The sequence below is a fragment of the Colobus angolensis genome, unplaced genomic scaffold (assembly GCF_000951035.1).
Source record: "Colobus angolensis palliatus isolate OR3802 unplaced genomic scaffold, Cang.pa_1.0 Scaffold163, whole genome shotgun sequence".
Lineage (NCBI taxonomy): Eukaryota > Metazoa > Chordata > Mammalia > Primates > Cercopithecidae > Colobus > Colobus angolensis.
Genome location: NW_012114744.1, coordinates 1059943 through 1069563, shown reverse-complemented (window position 1 = coordinate 1069563; position 9621 = coordinate 1059943). Strand labels below are relative to the sequence as shown.

At 34.7% G+C, this 9621-nt stretch overlaps 1 long non-coding RNA gene and 1 pseudogene across 2 annotated transcripts in view; one reads left to right on the top strand and one right to left on the bottom strand.

The window, feature by feature from the left end:
• Window positions 1-5507: 5507 nt before the first annotated feature.
• On the bottom strand, window positions 5508-5870 carry LOC105508506 (annotated as a pseudogene). Its single transcript, XR_001001284.1, has one exon. The product of XR_001001284.1 is annotated as a 60S ribosomal protein L37 pseudogene (transcript).
• A 2223-nt stretch (window positions 5871-8093) lies between these two features.
• LOC105508505 overlaps window positions 8094-9621 on the top strand; it is a 3281-nt gene continuing 1753 nt past the window's right edge. The window contains exon 1 of the long non-coding RNA XR_001001283.1: window positions 8094-8346. This is a non-coding gene — a long non-coding RNA (uncharacterized LOC105508505). The remainder of the gene's footprint in view (window positions 8347-9621) is intronic.

Genomic DNA, 9621 nt, shown 5'->3' with positions numbered 1-9621 from the left:
CTAAAGATAGGCCTTGTGCCTAAGTTAAAAACAATTAGACCTTGTACTGAGCTTTGATGGTCAATAAACATAGGACATAGGTAAGTTTAGATCAGAAATGAGATGTCTAAAATAATGATTCTTTAGAAAAAAGCCCATGTTTCTTTTCTATCAAACCCAAAGCCTGGGGTTATTATTTGGAAACTCCAGAGAGACTTTATTTTCTGTTGTTTTATAACATATACTCTTTATATGTTCTAACTTTGAAACATATATTTAATATATTTAAAACAAATATTCTTGGCAATATTGACCTTCATGTATCATTTTACATTTGCAAAGCAATTCTCTGACATAATTCTCTTAACATTGAGAGATATATTTATGTTGGACCCCAACACCTATATTCATTTTCAGTGGTCTGTGCTGTCTGTTTATACATTTTATTTATACCAGAATCTTATTCATCATAATCAGAATCACCTCCACTTTATTTCTCTCTCTCTGTAAGTCCTTTAGACATGTTCTGTGCGTGGTGTTCATTCAGCAAATGCTCTTTATTTAAGAATGTCCATACTAAGGGAAGAAAAGTAGTTTAAACAGTGAAATAAGCAAATGGTAAAGTTTTGTGCATTATAACTTTTTGTAATTTATTCATTTATATTCTAAAATACATTTTCAGTTGTTACTGTTTTACTATTATTATTTTACATTGACAGATACAATTGTTTGTATTTACTGTGTACATGTTTTGAAGTACATAAACATTGTACTTTTTTTCTAATATAAATGATTGTCATACAAATGTCAGTTAAATGTATTGAATGAAAATGCTATGCCTCTCACTTCTGGCTCAGAATATATTTTTTCTTTTCCTTTCTCAGACTTACTGCCTGGTTTTCAAATATATTACATCTTCATTTTGTACCCATACAGCTTTCTTTTAGTTGCATGGCAGCCAGATATTCTAGTTAGTTTATTCCCTTTCACATGTTGCTCTGTCAAAACCGTTCACTTACATTTTCCACAGATCACTACTAACCATGAACAACATTGCTCTGTAAAAAACCTGCTGTCCATAGTCTCTATGCCAGCTGCCACTATGTCCAACACTTCCCTTCATTCTCTGGGACATGTCACTCACGTGTTTTAGCAAATGCCAACTGTCCCTTATATCTAGCACACTATCCCTCCATCAGGGACATTTTTCAAGTATTCTAGATTCATTTAACTTGGCCCTTTCTTCTATCTAGCAAATACCATTCATTCATTCACTTCTGGCTTCTCTTGCCAAGTACCGTGTTCCCAATATCACGGCTAAAGTTTTCTAACATACTTCACTTTTTCCTTTATGAGAATATCTTTCATTCAGTTTTTTTTTTTTAACTTTTGTAGGCTGCACTTCCTTCTTCTATCAGAAACATTTTCAAAAAGAGCTCAGTTTTTTTTTTTTAATGTATAATATTATCTGTTTTACAATGTGGACCAGAACAATTGGGCTATATGCACTCTAAAAATAGGTAGTGAAGAGCTGTCACTAGAATATTGCATTGTTTCTATGCAAATGTGTATTTCTTTCTTTGTGGAAGAATATGGGATATTATACAAATAATACAGATATTCCCCTGTAATAAAAGCTATAATGTTAGAAAGTGAGTAACACTCACAGCTTTAATCTATGGCAATGAGTTTTATCAGTAAGAATGTCAGAGAACATAAGCAGTTAACATTCCTGGAGGCAAAACGTACCCAATTAAGGTGATTTACCACATTCCAAAATGACTTGACAAGTACATTTAACTCTCTCAAATGATATCTGTTCTTATATCTGTCATGGATTAGAAAATTATGGGAATTCAAGATATCATCATCCCTTTCACCACCACCACCATCATCATCATCAAAGGCATTTATTGAGTATATTTCTATGATGGATCTGATACTAAAACCTTTTAGACATATAGCTCGTGCCATAAAAGAAGTTCTATTCTGCTACTGTGATATGAAAAACCTATATTGAACACATGCATGCATTAAGTAAAAGAGTGCCAAATTAAATAATACTGCTACTTTAAGTCCAAGATATTTGTTATAAGAGAAACAAGTTGCTAATAATTTAGATCAACGGGTCACAACACTTCTACAAAAGGCAGACAGTAAATATCTTCTGCTCTGTGGATCATTTGGCCTTTGTAGCCACTACTGAACTCTGATGTGGTAGTGCAAAAGCAGTCATAGAAATATATAAGTAAATGGCCATGGTTGTGTTCTTACAAAACTTTATTTACAAAAAGAGGTAGTGTGCTGTATTTGACTTATAGGCTACAGTTTGTTGGTTCCTGATTTAGATGATGGAAGGAACTAACATATTTGTAAAGTCTTAATAAAAAACAAAAATATAATATACAGATTTTAGAGATAAAGAGAAAATGACATGAGCCATAAAACCAACCTGAACTTTCAAGATAGAAAAGAAAATACTTAGAGTCTAAAAAGAATGGGAAACTATAAATTCAAAGAGGTAAATCAGTATTAAAACTTGTGGCTGCCATAGAATATGAATTCCCAGTGGCCTAAATCTTTAGTTCGAATGATCCATGGGAGAAGGACTGAAAGCAAAGACTAGGATCTCTGCAAGGTAGGAAGTAAGACTGTAAATCTCTATATCAGTCTATAACCTTAAGAGACAATCGATGGGTGGTCTCAAAATTAAAAACAAAACTATATAGATAGAGATAGATAGAAACAGAGATAGATAAAAATAGAGATAGATAGATGATTAGATAGAAATAGAGATAGATAGAAACAGGGATAGACAATAGATAGATGATAGCTTGCTAGCTTGCTAGATAGATAGATAGACAGACATATGCCAGAAGGGACTGGTAAATATATACGCTGAGAACTGACAATCCCAAGATACGTAGGCTTGGATTTCAAATTCACATTATCTTTGTGTCACCATAAAATTTAAACTCTTCATTTAATAAAATGTGGCTTTAAGTTGATTGTGTCTTCAGGTATCTGCATTAAGCAAAAAACTCAGACACATTAAATTTTCTCACACATACAATTTAAGGAATAGGAGCTCAGGGTAAGGAAAAAATTATAAAGCACATATATAAAGAAACAAGCCACCATGAATTATCTTCAGTAGAACCATTGACAGTAACCTCAGACTAGCAAAATCTGCAGATACTGGAATTATCATATAGAAAATATAAAATTAGTAGGCCGGGTGCAGTGACTCAAGCCTGTAACCCCAGTGCTTTGGGAGGCCCAGGCGGGCGGATCACGAGGTCAGGAGATCGAGACCATCCTGGCTAACATGATGAAACCCCATCTCTACTAAAAATACAAAAACATTACCGAGGCATGGTGGCGGGCACCTGTAATCCCAGCTACTTGGGAGGCTGAGGCAGGAGAATGAAGTGAACCTGGGAGGCGGAGCTTCCAGTGAGGCCAGATACGCCACTGCAATCCAGCCTGGGTGACAGAGTGAGACTCCGCCAAATATATATATATATATATGAAATTAGTAAACAGTTAAAGAAATAGAGAGTGAAAAGTATGACCAAAGAGCAAGACATTATTACAACTATCAAGGCAGTATTTCCAAAGAGAGTCATAGAAACATAAATGTAAAAAAATGAAATTAGAAACTGATTAGAACAATTACATAGCAGATTAGTCACAAGTAAAGAGAGAATTCATGAAATGGAAGATAGAACTGAATAAAGTTTCACACATAAGCACAAAGAAAGAAATGACGCCTACAAAAGGCGTGCTAAAAGACATAAAAATAGAGTTAGAAGTTTAATATATGTAATTTAAGTTTTATAGAGAATAAAATGAATAGGAAAAAGCAATGTTCAATGAAGTAATTAATAGCTATAAAATTACCATATTTGAAGCTCAACCAATCTAAAGAAGAATAAATCAAAGGGCATCCTGTCCATGACTCACTATAATGAAAGAATAAAAGTTGGCTGAGAACAGAGATGGATTACATCTTTGTTCTCATGTGTTGTTCAAGTCTGATGGCAACAACATTTAGACTACCTGAATTTTCAATAGCAACAGTGGAAGCCAGAAAGCTGTGGGATAATATCTTCAGTGTTCTGAGAAAATATAACTTCAAACATAGAATTGTAAAATCACCTTTCAGGAATAAGAGTGAAGCAAAAAATATAGATAGATAGATAGATAGATAGATAGATAGATAGATAGATAGATAGATAGATAGATATAATTAAGAGATCTTACTAGAAGCAAGGACTAGAAAGGACTACAGCTCTTTCTAAACTTTAAGAATATGAGTTTCATGAAGATGTTAATCATTTAAAAAAACTAAGAGTGAGAGAAAAGTGTTAATCAGAGAAAATAGCAAGCATAAGTCTAATTTAAACAAAACTTAATGGCATAAGACAAAATATATTGATATTAAATGTCAGAATTAAAAGTATTGGATACAAATATAAGCTGGAAGATAACACAGTCTAAAATCCTCATATTGTTTGGGAACAGAGACTAGATATTCCTTAACTCAGGACATGAAAAGTTATATCTGCATGCTAATATTTTGATGATAACCACTACAAAAGTAGCGGTAGAATGAATAACTTCCAAACCGATAGAATGAAAAAATGTAGGAGCTAAGTAGAAAAACATGCAAGCAAAGAACAACAAAAACACTCTGTATCAATTCAGAAAAAGTGAGAAAGGAACAAATGACATATAGAAAAAAAGAGCAAATAGAAAGCCCAGTTAAAAGGGTAGAAACTATTTCAAATTTGTCAACTATTATAGTAAACATAAAAATATCAAATTATAAGGTTAAGAGACAAAGACATCAGAATGAAATGAAGGTTACAACTGTATCTATAGTAACAACAACAACAACAAAAAACTGCTAGCCTATAGATACTAACAAAAATAAATGTTAGTGTCTTACATTATCATTTCATAAAGTAGACTTTAGAAGAAAGGGCATTGTTAGCCAAGGAGAGAGGTGATAAATAATGAATGATAAAAAATTTCAATTCACTGAAAAGATATAACAATTTAAAATTTTTATACTGCTAAAAATATGTCTTCAAAATATAAAATGAAAAATATTTGAGAACTTGAAGGAAAAATTAAGAAATGGTAGATTTTAAATGCTATATATTATGTTCTTTAAAAGGGATGTGAAAAGATTTATGAAGTCTTCAGTAAAGTTAAAAAATAATGAAAAATCAACTGTGACTGATTTTTTTTTTTAACAAACTGATAACCAGCTATAGAATTCACAATAGATAGGCAGCTTGAAGATAAACCAGTAAAATCACTGATTTTAAGAATAAAGGGATTGAGGACACCAAAAGGTCAAAGTATACTGGCAAAAGTAGGACTAGAAGCAAATTAACTGACTTCAAGGTCAACATTTTTTCTATATTACTATCAACGAATTAAGGATATTTGCACACAGCCATATTCTCGATGGCAGTTCTCTTATTTATTATTATTATTATTATTATTTTTTTTGCATTTTTTAAAACCAGAACATTTATTGCATGACTAATCGCTGACATTCTTAAGATGAACTGGATGCTGCAACAGCTGCCCTCTTGGGTTTAGGTGTTGTTCCTTCACGGAATCCATGCCTGAGTCTGCGGTATACAATTTTTAGGTGCCTCATTCGACCAGTTCTGGTGGTATTTCGTCTTTTAGCCTTGGCACTCCAGTTATACTTTCTCTTGCGCTTGGCAGGGTAGCCACATTTGCCACAGGTCGACTTCTGAAGGTGGTAGGCCTTAGAGCCACAGCGGCGGCACAATGTGTGCGTCTTATTGCGACGCTTTCCAAACGGTGACGTTCCCTTCGTCATCTCGCTTCTGCAGCCGAGACCAGAGAGCATTTGCAATTCTCTTATAATACAAGTATACTGGTTTTATTTCGGTTTTCTTTGCTTCCTCACAACCTCCTTTATCTTATGTGGTGAGAGAAGTAGATTTGTGTTAAAATAAAAACTGGAAGACACAGATATTTCAGATAGGATGAAATGAAAAAGTTGTAGATAGCAAGTACACAAAACTAACTTGGAATAAGTCACATAAGTTGAATCTTGGTATAGAATATTTTCTCCTATAAAGTTAAATATAAGTAACACCACATCCTGTTCTGAGAATAAATACTCTAGATTCTGCTGGAAATTACTTACAACTGGAAGTAATCTGGACACAATCAGAAGTCCGAAGAATCCTATAATCTCTTTCACTATTCACATCACCATGTGATAAAATTTGTAGGACTGGTGGAGAAGAAAAATGTTATAAGAAGGTTACACTCTACTTACCATCTATTGATTATTTGGCCTTCTCTAACCTGGTATCCTTTTGACTACTCCTCAAAAATGATTATGAAAAATAATTATCGAAAAACTCACTCTTAAGAAATCCAATCAATATTTTTACTTCTAATTCGACTTAGTCTTCCTCGGTCTTTAAACTTACTTATTGCTTTCTCTTTCTTAAAGATGTCTTTCCCTTGGTCACTGAGATATCATTATTTTCAGATTTTTTTTTTTTCAAAATGGCTCTTTATATTACCAAGAATCAGTTTTCTGACTTTGTATTTCCTTACTCTACATTATCTTCCTTTGAAAGGAAAGCCCACTATGAGTCTTGGTTTACTTGAATTGAAACTGGACTATTGACATTTATTCAGATTAATATACAATGTCATCTTCTCTTGACTTAACTACATAATCTCTACTCTCAGTTATTTTTTCCTTCAATCCATTTTCCATAAGGTGGCCAGATACATAATTTTTAATGTAAAAATCTAATCATCACACCCTTACCCCCAAATCTTTAACACATTCTTTCTTACAGAGATTTTGAAAAAAAAAAAAAAAAGAAAGAAAGAAAGAAAAATGTCTCTTCAGCCCAGCATACAAAGCCCTCTATCATCTGTCCTCAGCTAAACTTTTTAGGCTTCTCTTCATGATTTCCATGATTCTACACCATATATATTATACTTGAACAACACAAGACTTACTATTAGTCTCCAGACATGCTATTCTCTCTTGCATTTTCATAATTTTGGTGTTTGTCTCTCCATGCATAAAATCTTTTTTTTTTTTTTTTTTTATGAAATTCTCTGCCTGGTAGACTACTTATTGCTCATTCTTCAAGGATTAATGCATATGTTATTTCCTCAGTGAAGTCCTTCTGGGCTCCCTCAGGCAGGGTTAGTATTCCCTTCTTAATGTAGCCAAGACACTTTATTCCTCTCTCTATTATTGCCTTTCCACATTGTATTAGAATGCTTTGCTAACTGCTTCTCTTCCCCAGTGGACTGTGAGCTCCTGGAGGACAAGGCAATGAAAGCAAAGCAGAGTGCCTGGAACATAGCGAGTGCTGGCTAATTTGATGTTGGCTGCACAAATGGCCTGCTCTGACAACTGATGCCTTGATCACATTGGTAAATGCCTAAGAGTTTCTGGAATTGAAGCTCGTATCTTATGTCAGCTGAAGTGGGTGTGTCTGTAAGAGTAAAAGGGCAGTAATTTAGAAATTTCTTAAGTATAAACCAAATAAAATATAATAAAAAGTCAGCACCTTTGATCTTTCTGGCTTTTCTGTTTGCATAATTCTATCTATGATGTAGGTATCACCTTCTCCTTTGAACCCAACATCCAATCAGTCACTACCAATTAGACTATCATTGAAAATAACATATATCACCTTCTCAACTATGGTTTACATTCCTTCTTGTTTTCCACCCTTTATATTCCCATCTGACTTGAGACTAGACATTTCCTACTCATATTGTTATCACATTCTCCTAATTACAGAAGTTTTAAATTTTGCCCCTTGAGCCATAACCCATCTTGTATATTCTACTCTTATGTTAATGTATCTAAGTGGCATTTTAAACTAATCACTCCCCTATTAAATACAATAACAAAAACTTCCAATGATGTTAAATAAACTACACTAGCTTAGTAATTCAAATTCTGTAGAGCTCCTTTCTGGCTTCACTTTCACTGTGACCTCACCGGATCTTTGTTTGCAGTTGCACTGTTAGCATCGTGAAGCAGGAGCCATGTCACCTGTAGTCAACATTCTATCATCACCACATAGCACATTTCCTAGGACATGCTAGATATTCAAAGCTTGTTGAATAAATGACTGAAAGGATGCAGAGTTTTCAAAATTCCTTCTTCAAGTACTTCCGCTAGAGGAATGGGTAGAGCGGGAAGTGAGAAGACAGGGGGGGTACGTGGGTGGGAATAGGCCAAGTGACTTAAGCTGGTGTGGGTGGGCTCCAGTATCCACTTCTACTTCAATCAGAGCAACTCAACAATGCTACATATATAAGGTATGTGTTGGGGTGTTAGTATACATTTTCATATTAAAAACAATGAGTTTTAAAACTGACAGATCACTTATTTTAATATAGAAAAATGGGTAGGGCTTTGAAAAAAGAAAGACCACTTAGTTTAAACTCTATGAAACTCGATTTCCTTTTTTATATCATAGAGTTATTATGAGGATGAGATGAAATAATGTATGTAAAGTGCCTGGCTCATGGTATGAAACTTCATCTTCCTCGTACCAACCCGCTGCTTTTGCCAGCAACACCAGGACTAAAGTGAGGCAAGTGAGTGCTAGGGGCACAAAGTTTAAGGGGGTAATCATTTTCAGGGTCATGCACTTGACCTACAAGTCATGACACACTGGCCAAACCAGACTTCAAACCTTTTTCAAACATGTTGCTTATTCTTTTCACTGAGACTATCCTCCCTGCCAATTAAACCTAAGGAAAGTCTACCTAGAATACAACCCTTTCTTAATAAAAGCTTCTGCAGTCATCCACCAAGAGTGTGCATTTCATTTCTCTTTGTCTCTCCCCTAAACTCCAGTGAATCTTTGACTTATACCTTTCAGACTTAACTCTTTCTGATAATAATAATCCTGCCTAGCTGCCCATCTTAGTGTATACATGTCTTAGCTCACCTGCTTGATACATGTTTTCTCCAGAACAGGATTCTATCTAATCTCAATTTATTTGGCCCTCTGTATCTAGTAAGGTAATTTTCACATAGTAGTTTCTCCATAAAACAGTTGGGGATTAAATAAATATTCTTCTTATTTGGAGACAAAAGTGTATGTAACTCTTATACGTTGGGCTCTGGAGAGCTAGCTACTTTGGCACGTGGATTGAAGCCATTTCCAAACCTTCATTAAATTGTTGCAGGCTTTTTATTTTTTATTTTTCTTAACATAGAAGCTTTTGTTCATTTTGACCATCATTTACTCAAAGAAGCCTCAGGAAGCCACAGTTCTCTTTCTACTTTAGGGGAGCATTAAGTGGTCTGTTTCAATGTCATGAACCTGGCTCTACGTCCTGGCCTATCTTCCTCCTGCTGTCCCCATGGCCTGTTCTAATTGTCTGGCCTCACACAGTCGTGGGCCTTGGTTTTGTCTCCCTGGTAATGGCCACCCATAACCTGACATGTATTTGCTGTTTTGCTTCAATGAGGATGAGAGCTCTGTCTTCTCCCCCCTAAGCTGTGTTCTGCCTTGTAAATTAAAATGCTCCTCCCATGGCTGAGTCCTGGGATTTGGTGTTGGCAGCCCCTGCTGCTTAAGG